The sequence below is a fragment of the Thalia democratica genome, chromosome 2 (genome assembly GCF_965202585.1).
Source record: "Thalia democratica chromosome 2, ktThaDemo2.hap1.1, whole genome shotgun sequence".
Lineage (NCBI taxonomy): Eukaryota > Metazoa > Chordata > Thaliacea > Salpida > Salpidae > Thalia > Thalia democratica.
In genome coordinates, this window is record NC_139166.1 from 17641997 (window position 1) to 17665052 (window position 23056).

General features: G+C 25.6%; 6 non-coding genes across 6 annotated transcripts; 4 read left to right on the plus strand and 2 right to left on the minus strand.

Annotated features, from left to right (window-relative positions):
* Positions 1 to 3915: 3915 nt before the first annotated feature.
* Trnal-uaa (transfer RNA leucine (anticodon UAA)) lies at positions 3916 to 3998 on the minus strand. Its single transcript has one exon. It is a non-coding gene; the product is annotated as a tRNA-Leu (tRNA).
* Positions 3999 to 6187: 2189 nt separating this feature from the next.
* Positions 6188 to 6259, plus strand: Trnav-cac (transfer RNA valine (anticodon CAC)). The gene has a single exon. It is a non-coding gene; the product is annotated as a tRNA-Val (tRNA).
* Positions 6260 to 14730: 8471 nt separating this feature from the next.
* Trnag-gcc (transfer RNA glycine (anticodon GCC)) lies at positions 14731 to 14801 on the plus strand. The gene has a single exon. It is a non-coding gene; the product is annotated as a tRNA-Gly (tRNA).
* A 1523-nt stretch (positions 14802 to 16324) lies between these two features.
* On the minus strand, positions 16325 to 16410 carry Trnay-gua (transfer RNA tyrosine (anticodon GUA)). The gene is given in 2 exon segments: positions 16325 to 16360; positions 16374 to 16410. It is a non-coding gene; the product is annotated as a tRNA-Tyr (tRNA).
* Positions 16411 to 18864: 2454 nt separating this feature from the next.
* Positions 18865 to 18937, plus strand: Trnaf-gaa (transfer RNA phenylalanine (anticodon GAA)). The gene has a single exon. It is a non-coding gene; the product is annotated as a tRNA-Phe (tRNA).
* Positions 18938 to 20948: 2011 nt separating this feature from the next.
* Trnac-gca (transfer RNA cysteine (anticodon GCA)) lies at positions 20949 to 21020 on the plus strand. Its single transcript has one exon. It is a non-coding gene; the product is annotated as a tRNA-Cys (tRNA).
* The last annotated feature ends 2036 nt before the right edge of the window (positions 21021 to 23056 follow it).

A 23056-nucleotide genomic window follows, 5' to 3' on the forward strand; every position in this document is an offset into this window, starting at 1 on the left:
AAAGTTATATGGACATTACACGTTAGTTTTTCGACAAGATGATAGGAAAAGAAGTGTACTTCAGTAGACTGACTTTATAAAAATTTGAACTAACACAAACATATTAAGTGTTTTAGTTGTTGTAAAAAGTTTTAAAATATAATTCACTTATAACTTTGCATGTGCACTTATGTTATGTATATAAGTATTTTTTCAAGTCTTTTGATACTTTCTATAAAGTTTTTATTGTTTTAAATAGCAATATAAAAATAACTTAACTGGTGAAATGATTTTTTTAGTTTTTTTAGGAGGGGGAAAGAACCTAACATGAACTAAATTTCATAAATTATGTTTTAATTTTAAAATCTAAGAAACAAATTTTAACTTTAAAAAAAAACAGGTTAAGGGAGTGTAGCAGTAATGCATGCTTCACTGCTTTCTTAATTGTATAAGAGAAGAGATTGCAAAAAAAAAGAATAATTTCTCAATGCTTAAATATGATAACTTTGAATAAACGTTGCTTTTGGTAGAATGGTGAGCCAACCAAAGCCACCTGTAATTCTTATTTAAGCTGAGTATTATTTAATCGACTATTATGTTATGTATTCTTTATAGTGTGTGTTTACTTTGTTTATATTATAATGTGTAATAAATTGTAAAACTTATTGAACAGTACTTAGGTAAATATCACATAGAGGTCCTATTTAGAATGTATTAGCAAGGTTAGCTTTTTATGGTAATACTTAGTTTATATGATGAGCCTTCAGGTCCTCTATCACTATACAGTTGTTCTAGTCTAAATGTTCTAAAATTTTAGAGAATAGAAAATAGTTTTTGTATTTTTCCAAAGTTTTATTGGTAAATGGTGAATCAACCGGAAGTTGTTGTGGAGTGACTAGAAAGCACTGATGCTAACCGTTACACCATCGACGCTTGTGAAAGTAAGTTACAACTCGAGCATATAAAATTAATTTCATGGATTATATCGGTATGTATTTTATTAACAATGATTTAATATCAACAAATACTTAAAGAAAGAAACGTAATAAACACTTTTCAAACTTTGCAACTATAAAACGTAATTTCTTCAACTTTTTCTTAATATACGTGTGTTTTGTGGTTATTTAAAACAATTAAAATCAGTAACATTTTATATACTTACAGTACTACGTTTTTACAAAAACAACAGAATAAAGTTTATTAAAATTTTATAGAAATAATTGATATTCATTTGAAAAATTGTTCTTTAAGTTTTTGTTTACCACTGGCTGTCAATAAATTTTATTCAAAAAACTTTAAACATAAACCTCAGTCGAGTATAATACTTTAATGATCATAAATAAAGTACAAAATTCAAAGTATTTCATTACAACTAGCATTTATTAATCAGGTATTAATGTTTTTTACTATATTTCGCTGAATTTCGTTGTAATAATTTATCTTATTTGTTTTCATTACGTGAGAACAAACTTTTTTTTTCTTTATTTTATGTTCTGTTTTGTTAAAAGGATTTAAAAATGTTTTTTCATGTTTTTTTTTTTAATAATTTCTCAGTTGATAAAGTGTTTAAACTTTGAAATATTTAATTAAGCTTTCAGTGCTGATAAACTTGGCTTATACTGAGTTCAAACAAATCAAAAATTCAAAAATATGTTTCAAGACTAAGTTCTGATAAACTATGCTTCAAACAATTATTTTTAATAGGAACATCACAGACATACTGCGAGTAAGAACGCGTTAATATTTTTAATTCAATAACCTTTAAAGTTAGTTTTTATTTATAATTGCAAGTTGTCGTATTGTTGCATGAGTAATGATGAGAAGATGAATATAGCGAATGCTGACGGGAGAACTTCTTTAAATAAAGGAAACGAGTTAATACGTTGATGTTTTCATTTTAAAATGCTTTATTTCTAACCTTAAGAAAATTTGATATATACATCACTATTTTCTATTTAGTGTAGCGTTAAAGTTTGCACGAGCGTACAAAATTGCACGAAGATATTTTTGCACGAAGACACTTTTGCACGAGAGGATAAAATTGCACGTAATAAACTTGCAAAAAGACACTTTTGAACGAAGGGTCACTTTTGCAAGAAGAAATTTTTGCACGGGTTGAATTTTTTTTTTTTTGTATTAAAATGATTTTTTTTTTATTATTATTTTATTTTACTTAATTTATTTTGTTTTATTATTTTTTTATTTTTATAACAACTTTTATTAGTTGTTTTTTTATTTTAATTTTTGCTATTACTTATACATTTATGTATAAGTACTTATATACTTACAAATATATAATTTATAATATGTTATATTTATAATATAATATATATTTTAAATTATATACTTATACATATAAAATAAGTATTACTTTATGCATTAATTTTTTTTTGGTATTATGTTAATTTATCTTATAGTTTTCTTTTGCTTTATTTAACTCTCGTGCAAAAATGACCTTACGTCCAAAACTGACCCTTGGTGCAAAAGTATCTTCGTGCAGTTTTGTGCCCTCGTGCAATTTTGTCTTCGTGTAATTTTGACCTGTTCCCCACTATTTCAACTTGTACAAGCAAATATTAAAACCAACAAAAGTAACTAATTTCAAAATTTCTAATAAATAGAGCTATAAGATTTTATATGCCTAAGTTATAATTACGTCACAATACAATAATTGAATTTTAAACACTAAAAGCAGTAATTAACCTAGTGTTTTAGTTACAAGAGTTGTTTTTTCTTGTTGTTCACGAATCTTATAAGCATGCTAATTGTAAGTATATTTTTTGTTTATGTTTTAAAATTATATTATTATTAAGTAGCTTACATTTTTCTAACCTTAACATAAACTAACCTGGCGATATACTGATTTTCCGAAGTTTATAACTTTAAGCTATAAGTTTTATTTTGTTTTTGTTTTCTTACACATAAACGCAAGTTTTGAATAAAGTATAGCCTAATGTCTTCTTACATGTTTATATTGAAAAAAAATAACAGTTTTTTTTTCAAGTGATGATCTCGTTTGATTTAGTTCAAACAGGTGAAACATTACTAAATTTAAATTTTGAGTTGAAGATATTTATCAAAAAGAAATATTAGGAAACAATTTATTCGGTCGAATTTTACAAATAGATTATTTCCAAGCCAACCAATTACCTCTAATGCAGTTGTAATAAGAAGTCCACGCCGACACACGAACCCGTAATCTTCTGATTAGGACTCAGACGCCTTATCCATTAGGCCACGCAGTCGGTTACGTGGTATCCAACTATCGCGTTCATATAAGTAAAACTTTGTAGCCTGTCGGCCCAATGTAGGTTAAATAACAAATAATTAAAGCAAGATGTAATAAAACTATTTATCAACAAATGTAGAAAACCGTAGATTCAATTAGCAAAAAATATTTTGTTTATACTCTATTTATTTTTGAAACTTATCTATTGTTTAAACTGCATTTAGTTTAATTATGTATTACTACGCTTAGTTTTTTGTAAAATCACTCAAGTTATTCCATGCATTATAAACTAAATATACTATAAAAATTATCTATGATTAATAAAGTTTTTTTTTATAAACTTTCATACGTATTCAACCCTCTAAATATGGTGTTTTAGTTTTTAAAATGTTAATTAAAATCACTACTATAACTTAAGGTAACAGTCAAAAGAAAACGAGCTTAAACTTTTTTAGTTTACTTTTAGAAACGTCTTTATAGTAAGTTAATAGCATAAAACACGTTATGATGCGTAAAATAGGATAAGAACTTAAAAACTTTCTCAACTAAACATAAAAACTACAAGCTTCTAAAACTATGAACTTATAAAGTAAATTGTAAACACTTAAGTTAAATAAATAAAATTTATAAGGCTTTTAAGCCAAATCTTTTTTTAGTTCAAAACTTACAGTTATAAAAAGAAAAATAATAATACTACACGTAATAAATACTGGATGTGGGGTTCGAACCCACGCGGACAATCGTCCATTGGAACTTAAATCCAACGCCTTAACCACTCGGCCAACCCAGTAGTCGGAGATAAACTGAGTATTTAAATTATATACTACACTATACGTAGCTTTTTTGAATTATAACAGGTAGATTTAAATTCAATTAGAATTCAAATAGAGTTCTGTAGATTATTTTGAAGTTTTTGATTTTACAAAACTGAATAAATACACTTTTTAAATATAGTAATTTTAATTCAGTTTATAATACTTAAATAAAAACAATCACTCTTTTGTGTATGTTTTAGGTTTATTGATTTATAACTTATTTTTTAATGAGTTTAACAACTAAACTATCGAACACTACTTAAAACACTTTTTTTTTTCGTTGATCCTTACTTACTGTTTTATCTAATTAAGATTATATTATGTTGAATACATGTCCACCGGAAGTCGAAACCGAAACTAGTGCTTGGAAGGCACCAAAGCTAACCGTTACACCATCGATGCTTGTATTGAAATGGAGAAATTACTGTATACAATCTCAAATGAAAATGCAGCTAGCTCTGTACTGCAGTCAAATGCTAGCATATGTGCGTTCAAGCGTTAATTTTTTTGCCGTTAGCTCGACAAAATGATCTATAATAATGCGTTGCAATTTTTCAACGCGTTTTCGCTCGCTAGCAGAATTATACACAGTTTATCTGCTAGTTTAAGCGGTAAACTCTCACGTGGTTTAACGCTTATGGCTATAAACTTGATGTTTATTTGTAAAAAATGTTCATTTCAAGTCGTGCATTTTATTTTGTAATTGCTTTTGTTTTTATTTGTATGTATCCATACGTGTGACCAAAGAATATTAAGTTTATGATTTTATTAAAATTAATATTTTTAAATCTAAGTATGTTTTGATTAAATGATGACTGAGAAAATAAATTGAGGTGTTTATAAATGATAAAACTAACTGTAGAAATAAACTGCTAAATATATTATAAAATTTTCTAGCTAATGAAAATTTGTTATTTAAATTTATAAACTGATTTAAGTCGTGGATAAGTAATAAATTAAGATATCACTATACTACAACTAAACAAAGTATGACAATAAATAAATAACTAAAACTCAATAGTCACTTTAAGCTTGTAAGCTTGTCCTAAAAGTTAAACTAAAAAGTTTTACTGATTGTAATATAAATAAAGTTTTAAGTTTTATAAACTAAGTCTTCTTTTGATTAAAATTAATACTAGTTTGAGTACTACTTGATGTTTACAACAACTTTCAATTAATTAAATACTTCTGTTTTGTCACATAGTTGTACATTTATGTTCTGCTAGCTAATAAAAAGTTGAAATATTTTGTCAAAGCTCATAAGTATATATTTTACACTAATACCAAAATTCTAAATTAATTAAACAGAGAACGTTTATTCTAACAAAGTTTGCACTCTTAAAAATACTACATGATTGAAAATTTAAAAACCTTTAAAATTATTTAAACATTTTTTTCATTTCCTAGTTGTCAGCATAATAGTAAAACTTCTATATTTTTTGAAACAATATTGTTAAAAACGAAAAAATGTATATTTATAGCTAAGTGAGATTCAAATGTTAAAACATATAAATCTAGTTTTAACTATTTCTAAGGGTAGACCTTCAGCTAATTTAATTTATATTAAAACCAATCTTGTAGCAATTACTTCTATATATCAATATAAGTTTCATTTAGGCTAATAATTTGCTAAGTATATTTAAAGTCAAATTTTTAACTTAAACAACACAATTGTATTGTACAGCATTTTTTACTTTGTACTATTGAATATGTTCATAAGCTTTCAAAGATCATCAGACCATATGCTTTCGGTAAACTGAAAACGGATTCGTCCTTATTAGGACTCATCAGTCAGTCACAACCGAAAAACCTATAGCCTTCTATCTACAAACGGTTTATCATGTTTTCACATGAAGCAACCATTTGATGGCATTAATCATTAACTTCAGCATTGTTTTTTGCTGTACAACGTTCAATACATTGTCCACTAGGCAAGACATCCGGTACGCTCGTATCAATCAACAAAAACTGATTATCAGATGGAATGACTGAAGTCTGATGATCAACTCTTTTGTTAAACTTGAGCTTGTCTCTTTCGGCACACGATTGTCCAGGCTTCTGCACTGCAGACTTTCGCCGATTTTTTCGTCGTTTGAAGCTTTCAAAGAGAGTCAATTCAAGGTACAACAAGTTTACGCACGCAATATTACGCTTACTGCCAAGTGTTTTAGTAGTGTAGTGGTCATCACGTTCGCCTCACACGCGAAAGGTCCCCGGTTCGACCCGGGCTGAAACATTTTTACTTTCATTGTACAAAAAGGTTTCATTTTTGTCAAACTTTTTTATTAAGTGTTTCGCTTATATTGCATGTAATTAATAAGTATATTTTTGTTTGTTAGCTGGAAGTTTAGTAAAATTTTCTTTCTTTTTAGTTCTGGTTTTATTTGTTTTGAACTTTTTAAGTGATTTATTTATTGATTATTGTGAATTTAATTTTATCTAATTTTAGATCTTCTAGTTTTATTTAATAAGTGAACAGCTAATATTTTTGATACAAAAGGTATGTCAACTTTTATAGTTGAAAAACATAGTTAAAATAAAACATTGCATTTCTTTACATCGATGACAAAACAAATATTAATATCGAACAAGCAAGTTTTTTTTTATTACACATACTTATTTTTTGTTTATAGCTTCAGATAAACTATTTGCAGAGAAAAAGAAAAAAATCTACTAATATCAAAGATACCTTATGTTTAAAAATAAGTAGTCTAAAAATTGTGAAAAAATCTTTTATTGTTAGGTTCGTAGAAGTCAATGTTTATAAACGAGAATATTAATTTGAAAAGTACAACTTTACTTAAGAAAACAATTTAGTAGATTTACATAAGTTCTTATTTATAAACTTTGTGTTGTACTTAATTTTACACTACTTTTCGTTATTAAACTGACGAACGTTTCTCTGTTTAAAAAAAATTAAGACAGTTCTGCGGGTTTATCAAAGTTTTCCAAGTAACTTTGAAAACTTTTACTTGGAAGCTTTAGATAAATCCGTAAAAACTTTTTAACTTCATTAACACGGAGAAACGTGAGTCAGTTGAATAAAAAAAGTAGTGAGCAAATTGTTGTTTTTCTGCGAAATTATTTCGTTAGCAAGTGTATTTGAGTTGTTTTAATAAATATTTAAGTTTAATAAACTTGTCATAACAGCAATTCTAAAGCATTTTACGTAATCACTAAGTGTTTCATGTAGCTTTAGGTATTTAATTTTATATTTATCTTGGTTCTCTCACTATACATATTTTTATTTAAATAAAATTGGTTTTATAAATAAGTTACGACTCATGAAAGTCTAATAAAAAACTGTTACAAAAGATATTCGGTATTTAAAAATTTCAACATGAAAAAATGTACAGATAATTTTAAAAGCAATCTGTTTTTATTAAAGATAGATTATGGCATTCTTATATGTCATTTATAAATTATAATTAACTAATTCAAGAAATAAATGATATTATGACTTTTATATAAAAACACTGAGTCGTAATACTGTTTGGAATTTTTGTTTTTAAAACATTTATTAAGCTTTATTTATCTAATTAGTACGACACTGTCAAATTTTTACTAGTTTGTTGTTTAAATTAGACCATAAAAACTTAAAATTTTTGCTATTTTCTTGTATTGTAATACAAAAACCTATAACTTGCTTGATTAAACCATAAAGCGTTGTCATTTATTTACTTATATTTTTACTACGTTAATTTAGTAGCGTACCATTAAATTATATTTAGTGACTTGCTTAAACTAAAGTTTAAATAATTGTTAAAACAATGAAAAAATAAAAACCTTTCATTACATAAGTTACAAAGCAACTTTTAGTTTTAAATATTACTACATGAGCTTGTTTTATATTTATAGCTGTTGCTTAATTTGTACATATTCTAAACTAACAAAAAAAATTTTTTGCTTAAAAACATTTTACTTTATACATTTTGTAAACGTTGTAATCACTTTAGAATTTCAAATATCTTAATATTTACTAAATATAAATTAAAAAAAAAAAAGTTACTGAAGTTTAAAGTTAACGTGAAGTTAAGTTTATTTTCATGTAATCAACGATGTATATTCAACTTTAAGTTTCCATTTTCTTTACTACTAAACAATTTTAGCTGTACTAGTTTAGTAAGGTTTAATTACAGTTTTAACCTAAAAATTTATAGTTATTTTTTGCTTCTACATTCTTGCATTTCGTAATTTGTATAAAACTTAAAACAAAACTGTTCAAATTGTTATGGTTTTACAAAGGGTTTCACTCTAATCAAATAATGCTTGAAATATAAATAACTAAGAGCTTATCATTATTGTTTAATATTGTTTTTATTTTCGAAAACTGTTTTGAGAAATTGAATTAATTTACAACATTCACAGATGATAAAAGACTTTAGTTGCACTGTTATTTAAATTTAGTTGAGAAATTTCTGTTATAAGACTTTTATTAATAACGTGTTATAAAATTAGTTTTAAAAATATAGATAAGTGAAATAAGACTTAAGCTGATAACTATTTAATGTTGTTACTAAAGTAAGAAGCATTACGCAGTAGTAAAAATAAGTAGAAGTTTACACTACTAACCAATACAATTTATACTATCAAAAAGTATAACCAGCCTAAAATTTGAATCCAAGACTTCCCTCACTCTGAAAAATCACAACTACAGATTAACGGGCCACTTGGTAAATGAGATGTATTGCATTTATAATCTTGCCAACCAGTGGCGTAGCGAAGTATTTTGGTCAGGGGGTGCGCAATTATTTTATAAAAAAAAAACCTAAATTATAACTTTTGTAATAGATCTTATATAGATATTTTTATAAGTAAAAAAGTTGAAAAAAAATTCATTAAGTAAAATAAGTTCGAAGTAACTGTTATAAAAATTACTTATACATTACAAAATTAAACAATTTAAAAAAAAGTATAAATTTCATTACTATTACTTATACTTGCACAAATGTAAACTTATTAAATAAAAATTGTTTTTACTACTAACAGTAAACTTTATATCTTTAAAAATGATTATATTCAATAAAACGAAAGTATCTTTTTTATTTACGAAAAACATACCAATCTCTTTAATATACAATAAAACAGTGATAAGAACACCTCATTGCACATAATTTAAATAAAGTTACACATAAGTTAAAATAGATCAACTTTATAACTGTTATTACAGTTTATTACAACTTTGTAAAATAGTTAAAGATATGTTTTTTAAATTTAATTCATCTGATTGTATTTGTTTAAAATAAATATCACAAACAAAGTTTATTTCTCATAGGCCGACACGCTTTTTCTTGTATGTTTACAAAAATAAAGATCAGAAAACTAGCAGTAGTCTTAAACATTTATTGTAGCATAAAAAAAAAACTTGTAAAATTGTTTAATTTTTCTTTAAGCGTGACGTATTTTTGTAAACTTTTTGTAGAAAAATCTGCCATAAGGTTATACTACAGCGGTGCACTAACTAGTTGCGTACTTTTTGAGTCTAAAATCTTATGAAGTTAATGAGGTTATAGAATTTTTCCTTATGGAGTTTTTCATCAACATCGGTGCGCATTTTCGTTTGCGCACCGAATCAGTATATTGAGTAATTTCTTTAACTTGTTTTTATGGGTATTCAAAATTTCGCTTAACTTTTCGAATACTAGATAAACATAACTGAAAAATTGCAAATTAAGCAGAAATAAAAAACAATGAAGGATAAAGATATTACATTCTTTTTTTACTTCTTTTCTTTTTTTGGGTGGCACGCATGCGCCAGTGTCCCTCCCCACGCTACGCCCCTGTTACCAACTATAGGTTAGAACACTGCACTTCAAGAGACCTTAAACTATTTTAATTATATTTTTTACAAGTAAAATAATCGCTTCACAGTCTTTAAAATACTTAAGAAGTATGAAAAATAAATGTAATTTTACACTTATCTGAAAATATTAATTTAAGCACTTTTTAAAAGCTTACTAAAAAGCTTTAAAATAGATAATTTATTTAAAATAACTATAAACACTATTACATTATATACCACTTTAGTTTTGTAACTTAGGTAAGAAAATAATACATATATCAAATATAAGCATAACCTAATTAAAAGTGTTTTATTAAATATCAACATTTAAAAAACAACAAAACTTTCAAAAATACTACACTTTGACTTCTTTAATCTACAGGTGATTTTAGTAAACAAGTTTACATGATAGTGTATTAAGAACTTACATACTTAACTTAACTTTCATGTGTTTAAAGTGTTACAGCTTAAAAGCTTAACTTGAAGTCTGAAAAACATTTGTTATCTATATTAAATAGAAGTTATTTTATACTTAAAATAGAATTTATTTATCAATTTAGTATACTAGTTTCATCATGCATTTAAATAATATACCATTTTATGAAACGTAAATTGTTTTAGTATTAATTTATTTTTATAAGATTACTCGAAAATCATTAAACTTTTGTGCTACAACTAGACTAAAAAATGTGTGTAATAAGCTTTAATAAATTTTTAACTGAACAATTTATAACAGAACAAAAAATGTGGAGGTAAAAAAAAAATTGTAAATATTTTTGTTTTTGTAACTGACAACAAAAACAAAGTAATTCAAACAAGTAACTTATTTACTAGTTTAAATTAGACTGTTATGGTTGCTAGACTACACAGAAACTGTAGTATCTGATGCTAGACTGTTATTATTGCTAGACTGTGTATCAAGTATGTGTTGATGCTTATTTAAGTAAAGCTAAGTACTTTTATAAAATAATTATTTAAGGTTAACTATTAAGTTTCTTAATTTTAATCACAACTAGTTTTCGATACTTATACTATGTTTGAATAAGTAACCATATAGCATCTGAAAAATTTAACTGTTAACATAATGTTAATATTACAATCATTAATTTAAACAAATTTAAATTTAAACAAACAGGTTAAAACAAATAAGCTTAAGGTTTGAAAAGAAGGTTTTTTTTCTGTTTTAGTTAAAAATATTTGGCTTACGCTGAGTTATATTTTGAGCGAACGTTCAAATTTTATAATTACATCAAAAGAGCCTTAAGTTCTAAGGTATAAATATAAATTGAATTTTACAAGTATTATTTTACTTTTCTTAAAAAAGTAAGAAACTCAAAAATCGTATGTTGTACATAGAATATATCAGTATTATATAAAACATGAACCAAAGATAAGTTGGTGTAGTAAACAATTTGAATTATACATTCTTGTAAGTCATTAAAAACAACATCACTATAAATCACAATGTTTTATATACGTACAAAATATAGTCTACATGAGTGGCCGGTTAGCTCAGTTGGTTAGAGCGTCGTGCTAATAACGCGTTTCGATCCCCGTACTGGTCATATATTTTTTTATCAAAATGAATTAATTATTATGATTTTTTGTTATTTTTAATCGTCATTAAACTATTTATTTAGTAAATAATTTTAGCTGCTTTAATTTTTTTTGCTTGAATTTTTCTTAATCATAAATTATTAATTTAATTTTTTTGTTATTCACTCTAGCTATAAAATATTACAGTTTTTATAATTTCACTATATATCATATGAATTGAACGTTACAAAAAAAATTCTAAAAATAAAAAATGTTAAAAAAATGTGAAGTTCTAAATAAACAAGCAACTTCTTTTTGACTATAAAAGTTTTATTGGAGTAAAATTAAAATCTTAGTATTAAAATTAATTAAAATCTTGCAAAAGTGTCTTCGTGCATATTTGACCCGTTAACATACTTGTTAGCTATATACAAAGCTTCAAGAAATAAGTTGTTTATGTTTATAAATATATTAGGAAAATAAAATTATAAAGAATATGACACTACCAATAAAACTTATCAATATAAAAGTATATAAAAAAGAAAAACAATTCATATACTAAACTTCATGACTAAAATTTAATACCGTTATTTATGCATAATAATGTATCTATAAAATATATTTTAATTAGTAGACCAGAATGTGTGAATAAAAATGAATTTTATTTTTAGGAAACTATCTAACAACTACTTACTAAAATTAAAAAAATATATTACTTTAACGTAACTTTAAAAGCATTATTTATAAATAAATTGATAACAATTGTTAACTGGTAATACACAATAAAAGAAATCAATGAGAGTTTGAATTAAAATTTATCAAATATGTAGCTGTAACAAGACTTTATTGCAAGCGCCCGGCTATATCAGTCGGTAGAGCGTTGGACTCTTAATCCAACGGTTGTGGGTTCGAGCCCCACGTTGGGCGTGGTTTCTTTTTGTTTTTTGGTGAATGAACTATCTTTTGTTAATAACATTGTTTTATTACAGCTGATTTGTGTTTTTTATTTATTTTTTTTAATATCAAACAGAATCTAAAACAACATATTGTTTAAGCAGGGTCAACAGAACAATATTTATGAATGTATATTAAAAAGAAAATAGGTACAATTTATGACCCGTTTTTTAACGATATTTTCTAGTAAATATAACTACTAGTTAACTTTAAATGGTAGTACATAATTAAGTAGGTGAGCTTGACTTTTGATTTTTGACTTGACTACTAAACCATGAAAAAATTACAGTTATGTAAAAATTAAAAACAAGAGTATTAGTACATTCCAACAAATAACTAGCTACTCGAATTTTTTTTTCAATATCTTGTATCTAGTCATGAAAATAATTACTGAATTACTTGCTTACTACTTGATTCAAACTTTATAATTTCAAAATAAAGTACAGTTAAAAATTGTATATTTAAATCAGTAGTCATTCTACAATTTTTATTAAAGTTTCATAAAGCTTGCTAAAATTAGTTTGAAATTATTCATTTCTACTTAAAACATTTACATCATTCCATTCTTACATGCAAAATATTTCACTACTGTACCAAAAATATAAAAGTGCGTCGAACCCGGAACTAGTGCTTGGAAGGCACCAATGCTAACCGTTACACCATCGACGCTTGTCTCAAGTCGAAAAATTACTGTATATAAACCCAAATGTCAAGGCAAGTAAATCTGTAGCGCACTCGAATGCTAGCATATGTTCGTTCAAGCGTTAATTTTTTTGCCCTTAGCTCGACAGAATGTGCTATAATATTTCGCTGCAAATTTTAAACGTGTTTTTGCTCGATAGCTTTGACGCTCGTTGAAAATAATCACGTGGTTTAGTAAACTGCAAACTTATAGAGAAATTTTGCTTGTCGGTCGTTGAATTTTAATTTACGTTGTTCGTTAGCTGTTGTTTAAAACTAATTAGTGAATTTCTTGACGTCATATTTAAGTTTTAGCTACTATGGTTTTTAAAAAAATTGTTTATAATATAGAACTAACGATGAATGGTGTTAATAGTCTAATCAAAAATTAAGTATTTTCCTACAGCTTTCTTTAGGTGAAAAAGAATACCTTAATAGCTTACGCTATCAAGAATAATTATTATATACTACATTTCAGATGAATCATAAACAAATACTTGTTGAATTTTTTTTTTTCAAATATAAATACCAAATTCTCATTAGCTAAAAAAATTACTAATTTCATTAAGTTATGTTAATTTTAAAGCTATGGCTTAAATTTTCTTAATTTAGTAAAGTATAAATAAAATTCTCATTCTCATAGGCACTATTTAATTTATAATCTAATAAAATAGCTTTGTATGAATTAAATGTTAATTAAAGATTAATCGTACTTATGAAAGGATTCTATCAACTATTTTTTATTATACAATTTCAAATACCATAACCTTACGATTTTTAATGGGATCAGAAGATTAAACTAGGCTAAATATTTTTATCCAAGTATAGTCTTGAGCAATTTGTAGAATAGTTTACTGAACGACAAAAATAAAATACCAAAAGTGTTTGGTCCTAGGACCTGGTGCACGAAAAAACGTTTCTGTTATCGAGTCGTACACTACAAATAGAATACAATTAAGGACCTTTCCAAATAAATACATTTAATAAGAAAGAAATAGTTCCCTGGTTTTATTGGTCATCATCGTGCTTACACAAACGTAAAAAAAGGATATACCTATTAATGTTTCATTCACAAATTTTACCTACTGCTTATGGTATGTTTGTATGCAAAAATTTTAATTGTCTAAATTGACACGTCTAAAAACATTATTAATTTCTAGTTTTGTTTTTTTAACAACCGGCTTCTAAAATGTTTGACAAAGTTAGATATCAAAGTGACAACTTGGTTTTAACAAAATTTAAGTAAATTTTGATATTTTTACAAAATTTTTCAACTTTTTTCTACTAAGCTTAAGTAGTTGCAACTGTAAATTTGTTTCAGTTTTCAACCAAATAATGTCTGTTATTATTTAAATAAACGAAAATAAAATGGTAAATTAGTTTAATAAATAAATAAGCTAGTTTTAAATTGTGATATACAAATTTTGGTTAGTGTTACTATCAAAATTTTCTAGTTTGTACATGAATTGTTTTACTGTAATAAAGATAAAATAACATTTTAAAAATAAATATTCTATTTAAAAATGGTTATGATTTAAAAATGAACAAAAACTAAATATTTAGCCGCTAATAAAATAGTTAAAAAAAAGTAAATACTAAAATGCAATAATATTCAAGTCGCATAAGATCAAAGCTAAATGAACACTTGATTGTTTATATCATCACAACAGTTGCTACTTTTGATAAGCAAATGCAGATACGCTGCATTTGATAATCACTTGGTTTATATAGTATAAATTTTGAAGTTGCAACAAGCATTGTTGGTTCAGTGGTAGAATTCTCGCCTGCCACGCGGGAGGCCCGGGTTCGATTCCCGGACAACGCACTTTTGCTTATTTGATTGAATATTGTCTTAATTTAGTTTGTTTTATTTTTTCTTATCACACCCGAGAGACTGAATTATTTAAAAAAGATTTTTTTAATTTCTTTTCAACAAAAAAAAGGAAAATTTTATAAATTACTTTTTTAAATTTTTTAACGAGTTTACCCTAAAAACTTAAAATTTATTATTTTGGTTTTTTATTAAAGATAACGAGTTGTTTTATACAACAATAATAACCAGCTTAACAGTTTTGTTTATTTTTCATTACTTACTGCTTAACTTTTCAAACTATAAACCAGAGAACAAGTTATAAATGTATGCTTTTTGAGCTCGTACTTTAAACACAGCCAAAAAAGTGCAAATTTGTCTAAATTATTGTCCTTCATACTAAAGCTAAATCTAAATTACTAGTTATTTAATATATAAACCAGAGTCTCTGTAGTCTATTAAGTTTTTAAATGACTTTTTATTTGGTTTAGAAATTGTTGAAAGTCATGATTTTAGTTTTTCTTCCTGATCTTATTATATCACCTCTAATTGTAAACTATGCCATAAATACTTTTCTATGATAACTTTATATAAACTAAAATGTGATCCAAGTTTAAGTGTTTTTGAATGTAAATAAATCACAGTTTCACTGTTTTTTATTTTCTTTTAACAACTAAAACTTAGTCCGGCTTTTTTGAAATAATTTTTATTAATGTTTCAACTGTGTTGTACATGATTAAGAAAATCATGTTTTGTTTAATGCATTTGAATAACTTGCTTGGTGTGTTTATTAACTTTGTACTAATTCGTATTAGTTTTTATATATTTTAACTAAACATGTTTAAAACTAAACTTCTTAACACTTATTTAAAGGAACAAGTTTTTCTTAAGAATAAGTTACACTTTCTACACAAACTTTTTACTTAATCAAAAAGTTCGAACTTAAGCGGCAGAATTTTTACATTTAAAATTAAGTATCAAGGTTATTTGTTATTCTTAGCATTGCCTTTTTGTTTTTGTAATCATAAAACAATGATAGATCAATCGGCTTTTGTTGGTTACCATTAATATATAAATGGTGCAAGTTTCAATATTAACGACAGAACTAACTTAAAAGTATAACAATTATTTCAATAATGTCTTCTAGATATTTGTTTTTTGAAAATAAAAGATGACAACAATTAAATGAATTATTTTTAAAATACTGCCTTTAAATACTTCATTAATAATTTTTAACAGTAATGTAAGTTTTATCACTAAAAAATTATTTCGTTAAAGAAAAAACTAATATAAAATAAGGAGTTTGCCTGTTTTGAAAAAAAAAAATAAACTACTATTTATTATTGTGTTTAAATATTTGATGTTTTGTATATTTATCTAGAAATTTAGTTGTTAACAAACTATTTAAATTATAACATGTTTTTTTAGTAAAATACTTCTTTATAAAATGATATTTCAAGAAATAGTTAAATTTGTTGATTTTAAAAATAAAAATGTCAAATAAAACATTATTTATATTAATCACGAAAAACATAAAGTCCTTCGAGCCGGAGTCGAACCAGCGACCTATGGATTTCTAACAGCTGGCTACAGTCCACCGCTCTACCAACTGAGCTATCGAAGGCGCTGGAGTAATGCACAAATTTGTGTTTATAAACGTTAGTGTTTGAAGCACTTGTGCACTTAACAATTGATTTTGTTTATTTAGTACATCAACACGGCATATTTTAACATAAGTATGCTTTTAAAGTTGAAAATTTTTTGATTGCTTTTATCAACTCACTAGTATGGCCTTATGCGCTTCTACTGTTAAGTTAATATATGCGTACCAATTGAAGTCTTTAAAGCTTAAAAATTTCTAAATACCAATTTACAAACAATATTTTGGAAGTAGACTTTTATAATAGTTTTTAATGCGTACCAACTGAGCTACCGAAGGTTGTTATAGTAACCATGATTGTTTTTTCTACATACTTAAATAATAAATGCATACCTTTACAATTTTTTTTAAAGAAGCTTGTAAACACCGAGAATAATATTAAATTAAATTAGCTTGTTTACATGTGGTTTAAATTGTAATTGTAACCTATCATAGTTCTTAAATCTAAGTTTTTGCACAATTTTATTTGTAAACAGATAAATATGTTTTATATGCTTTTATAACTAAACAAAAATTAAATAAAAATTTTAAAATTGTAAAATAAATATTTTGTAGATACATTCTAAACTTATGTAAAACAAGTATTACTTTTAATTTAGATTAAAAATATCAAATTTAATAAAAGCTACCATAAAATGTAGGAAATAGTGTTTACAATAAAATTGAAATTGTTTACACTTTTGAAATTTTTTTATAAAAAATGAACTAATAAATGTTTATAAGTTAATAAATAAATGTTGCAGTGTTAAAATTTACATAAATTACAATTAACAAGTCATATTTTTAAACGGTTAAAAAAAATTTAAATTTAAATAAAACAGTAACTGATTTTATAAACGAAAAGTAATTAAGACTTATTTTCGTAATAAACAAATACAAACAAAACTATATAAATGTATTAAAGTATTAGTAAATAAATTTACACTAAACCTTCAAAGTATAATACGACTTTTTGGAATTAATTTCAAAGAAAAATACGGAGATGGCTTTGAACCCACGCGTGCAGATCACAAACTGTTATGACGTAAATACAGAGTAGTTTTTTTTAAAGAATTCCACACAATGAAAACTAGAAATTTTAAAATACAATTTAAATTATAAACATACCTTAAAGAGTTAGTATGTCACAAACTGCATATGTCACAACAGTTTTGTGACGTAATAATGGAAACGTTAATTAATGCATTATAAACGCTACGAATCGCTTGTAATCACATGGGGGTCTGGCTCAGATTGTAGAGCGCTCGCTTAGCATGCGAGAGGTACCAGAACTATGCCCGGCTCCTACACATTTAAATAATAATTACAATATATACTTTTATCTTATTTGATTTTTTTTTAACAATTTAGCTAAAATAAATGAGAGCACAACACTCTTTATTATTTTACTTGTTTTTTTTTTTGTTTAATATGTAAAAAATACTAATCATTAGTAATAAAACAAGACCTTACTTTTAATACACAGCTTATTGCAGATCTTATTAGAAAAAAATCAGCTCATTGTTTTAATTATACATAATTTTTAAGAACTTATATTTGTCTGAACAAGTTTAATAAAGTTTTTAATAACTTATGATTACTTAATTCATTTTTAATTTTGCAAAGTCAAACATGATTTAGTTAATAAAAAATGATTTAGTAAAATTAAATATGATTTAAGATATTCAAAGTGTAATAAAAACCAAAAGGTTTTTTCGTACACTAGGTCCTTTGATTAAATATTTTTGAGTGCTTTTTTTGCCGTTCAATAAACTATATAGTAAAATCAAACATGACTTAATTTAGTCCAGCATGATTTAGTAAAACTAAACGGATTTAATTGAGTCATACATGATTCAGTAAATTTATACATGACTTAGTTTAAAAAAATTCTGATTTAGTTGATTAAAACATATTTTAGTTAGGTCAAACATGATTTAGTAAATCAAACAAGATTAAGTAAAGTATAAGTCATACAAAGGTTAGTGAAATCAAACATGATTTCGTAAAATAAAACTTGATTTAGTAAAATTTAACCTGATTTAGTTAAGTCAAATTTGATTTGATAAATTCAAACATGATTTAATAAAATTTAACCTGATTTAGTAAAGTCAAAAACTTTAGTAAAGTGAAAAATTATTTTTTAAAGTCTGACACGATTAAGTAAAGTCATACATTATTTAGTTTAAAACATTTGTAAGATTCTGATTTAGATAATTGAAATATTTTCTAGTATAGTTAAACACAGTTTAGTAAAGTCGAACAAAATTTGTTCCTTTTCTACTTATGTTTTTATAATAAACAAGTTGTCTGAAAATAATTTAGTTTATGTAAAGCAAATACTTTTCATGGGTGAATTGAAATAGCGAAAATGTTGATGTAATTCAGTATTTGAATTTGTATGATGTATATAAACGTTACAAAATGTTTTGTCCACAAGCCTCGATAGCTCAGTCGGGAGAGCGTCAGACTGAAGATCTGAAGGTCCCTGGTTCAATCCCGGGTCGAGGCATGCCTTTTACCTACTTTAAATGTACTTATCTTTTGTTCATGTTAAAATCACTTTACTTTATATAGTGATTTATTTAACATAGTTGTTTTGTTTCTTAACGTATATATTTTTTCAAGTACTTTTACTAATTAAATATAAATTAAATGCTAAATATAAGGAGTTGTAAACTTTTTAATACTATATATCTTATTTAAGTTAGAGTCCAGAACACCTTAGTAACAACTATCTTAAAAACTAAGTATGTATAAGTATCAGAGTGATTAGTTATTATGTACTGCTAAATATATATAATACAAGTAAAAACTGTGCTAACAAAGTTTATTCTAAGAAAAGCAATCAAATAAACTCACTAAAGAAGCAACTGAACAACATAAGAGTAACAAGAAAACAATAATACTCTCTGGCGCTAATGTGTGTGGCAAGAATATAGGCAAAAAATAACAAAAATAATTTTTTATAGCATAAGTTACTTAAGTAAGTTTTAGTTATTTGTAAATTACATTTGTTTATTTTATCAAGTTAAGTTTTACTAAGTTTGAAATATGTTCACCATTAACTGTAAGTTTTAAGAGACTGAAATAAAATTTAAAAGTTGTTGAGTTAGAATTTAAAATGTTTAAGCAACTTTAAAAGTAGAAAAAGCTTAAATGTTATAAAAAATTTTCTAAATGTAGTTTGAACAGATAAAAAAAAAGCTTTATGATAATCTTTTCGAATAATCACTCAGTTTATAAACAGAAAGGTTGTAATTATTTTACTAAAAGTAAGAGGGACTTAACATTTATTTTCTTGAAAAGTATAAAGTAAAGTGTATAAGTATTTATACAAATAAACTGCAATGCGCTTTAGTAAGACTTTAAAACATATATGTATACATATATTGTTAGGAATGACTTTTTTAATTTTTTTAAACGAAAAATTTTGTCAAAACTTTTTATAAGTTTATGTTTTAATAATTTACAAAACTAAACTAAGTTAAGTTAACAACATATAATAAATAGCTTACTGTTTATAAAAAAGAACATTTTGATTGTTATGAGTACTTAGAAATTTTTAAAACTTAACATACAAATAGTTTGAAATATAAAGATAAAGCACAAAAGTTTCAAGTAATAAAGCTCACAGAAGTTTAAGTTACATAAACGTGCTTTAATTGACATGTCTTAACGCTTACGTATACAAATATAAATGCAAAATATTTTTGTACATCTTTGTCCTTCATGGTCTAGTGGTTAGGATTCCTGGCTTTCACCCAGGCGGCCCGGGTTCGATTATCGGTGTAGGAACCTTTTATTTGAATAGAAAATTAGAAGTTAGTTTTTAAGCTGTGTAACAAATTTTGTTTATAAACTACACAGATCTATGAACACCTTTATGTAACTTTTTGTACTTAAAATACATGAAATTAAATAAATTAAGAAATTAATAAGTTGGATTAAACGTTAGCTTTAATCACATTTTAAATAAAAAAGGTTCTTTAAAAAAAATCTATTTAAGTTTTACATATATACATCATAAAATAAACTTAATTAAACTAATTAGTAAGTAAGCATTCTTGAAAAAAATATATAGTGCTAAAGAAGTGTTATGTTCGATACTTTAGATGTTTAAGTTCTTATAAAGTTAAATTATAATTCAATAAACCTAAAACGTATACAAAAGAGTGATTGTTTTTATTTAGTATTGTAAACTACATTAACGTTACTACCTTTAAAATGTTATTCATTCATTGTTGTAAAATAAAAAAAATCGAAAAATTATTTCAAATATAGTGTTTAAATAACTGGAACTAAATAAAAGTTAACTTTTTTTCGTTAAATATTGATTTTTTAGTGAAAGGAAAAAGTTTTAAAGTGTTTTAGTAAGAGTTTGTCGTAAAGGTTTAAAAACTATTGCAAAAGGATTATTCAGCTACAAAAAAATAAGTCGAATTCAATCAGTTGTTAACAGTTTTGCTTTAGGCAACGCTGACAAACTGTTTATAATTTTTTCTGTATTTATATGGATGTGAGGGGATATAGCTCAGTGGTAGAGCAATCGACTGCAGATCGATAGGCCCTTGGTTCAAATCCGAGTGTCCCCTCCCCTTCAAATAAAACAAAATAGATTTTTTGATGTCGAATAATTAATCTTGATGACTAATAGTTTTGCTTCATTCTTAATATTTTTTATGATGTTGAATAATTTTGCTTGATGCTTAATAGTTTTGGTTGATAATTAACAATTTATGCTTTACGCAAGAAAACTTTGCTTGATGTTGAACAGTTAGGCGGTGTGTCTATACGACTATAAATTAGTAATATATTAATCAACAGCCGTACAACATTTGCACTAGGCTTACAGAATAGCCTCTAGACTGTAATATTAAGATCTTTTAAAGTGTTTGTATTTTAACATATTAAATATTTTTTTTCGATTAACTATTCATTTCTTCTAGTATTTAAACTTTTATGTTATGCTTTTAATACTCCGAGTATGTTATAGTATGTACTCCGAAGTTATCTAAAACTTTTAAAGATAATTAAGTTATTACAAAAATAAAATAAAAGACCTTTCTGATTGCTTAACTAGTCAAAAAAAAAATACGTAAACAAGGTTTTGATTTATTTTCAAAATATAAGTGTTAAAAAATAAAACTGAAACCAATTGCTTTAGTGTATGCAACTTTAGTAATATTGTAATAGTAGTGCTACAATGGTTAACTCAAAGGTTGTAAAAAGTGTTGTAATATCAGTAATTTATATTAACTTACAAGAATAATTTAAAAAGTATTTTCTACTGTTGCAACTTTAGGTTCAATAACTACGTCAGAAAATTTGATTTATTACGTCACAATGTAAAACAGTTTTATTTATAAACACTACAATTTCAATATCGACATGAGCCTGGCTAGCTCAGTCGGTAAAGCTTAGGACATTTTATCTAACGGTCAAGGGTTCAAAATTAAAACAATTTGTTACAACTTAAAAACATTTTTCAGGTCTAAAATTCAACGAAATCAAACTCAGAAAGACAAAAATCATTTCAAAATTTACGATTAACTTAGTTCACTAGTAAATGATTTGTTAAAACAAACTACAACTTAAACAAACAAACTTTAACAAAAAATTTGAAGCTTAATCTTTACTTTTCTTAACTCAGTTGCTGAATACAAGCATTCAAAAACTTAATTGCTTCACCGATTTGAACTTTTCAGCTTTTAAGAACGAAACCACACGTCATTCATCTAACCATCTTGAAACTTCACTTAATTTGCTGATAAACATGTTTATCATATTTTCGACTTTAAACAAAGTAGAAGGTGCATTACTGATAGCATTAAACACTGACGAGATACTGCTACACTTAATTTCCAAATACTCGATACCAATTAACAGCTCGAATTTTTGAAAGTCAATCTCTACGTCCTCATCCAAGATCACTTTGAATAGATGGCTGTTAGACTAGTCTGCTGCAAAGTCAACTACAAACTTTAGGTAGTCACCATTGGTCTGAAACTCATTCATTAGACCATAAAACATTAATTTACAGTGAACATTCCAACTTTACAATAAATGAATATTAGCATCATCGGTGTCACGAAACTCTTGAAAAGCATCGTAAAGTCTTACAAGGAAACGCTGCAAATGATCCGATAATTTCACACACTCATCCCGGACACATTGTTGTTCGCAGTAAACTTTGGCGGTCTGTTTGCTTTTCTGTAGAAAATATAAGTCAAGAAATTATAGATTAAAGCAAATCCGAGCAATTCCAGTTCAACATCAATTTTGAAGAAAACCATTAGTACAGAGGGAAATTACACAATGCTTATTCAAAAAGAATCTTTTTTCTATAAAAACACAGAATATTAAAACTTTTATTGAAATCTTTTTCTCAACCTAACAGAAAAGACAAACTTTTACAGTGGTATGTTTGCTTTTCGCAGATAAGGGATATTACTTAGACATTTGCAAACATGAGGGGTAAATCTTCTTAGAAACTTACGATTTTGAATAGTTAAGCGACCTGATCCATCAACTTTGACAACACATTGATGACAGTCCTTCACTTCCACCACCACTCCACTATTCACCTACTTGCTAGGAAAGTTACCTGTTTGATTAAGTATCACGACAT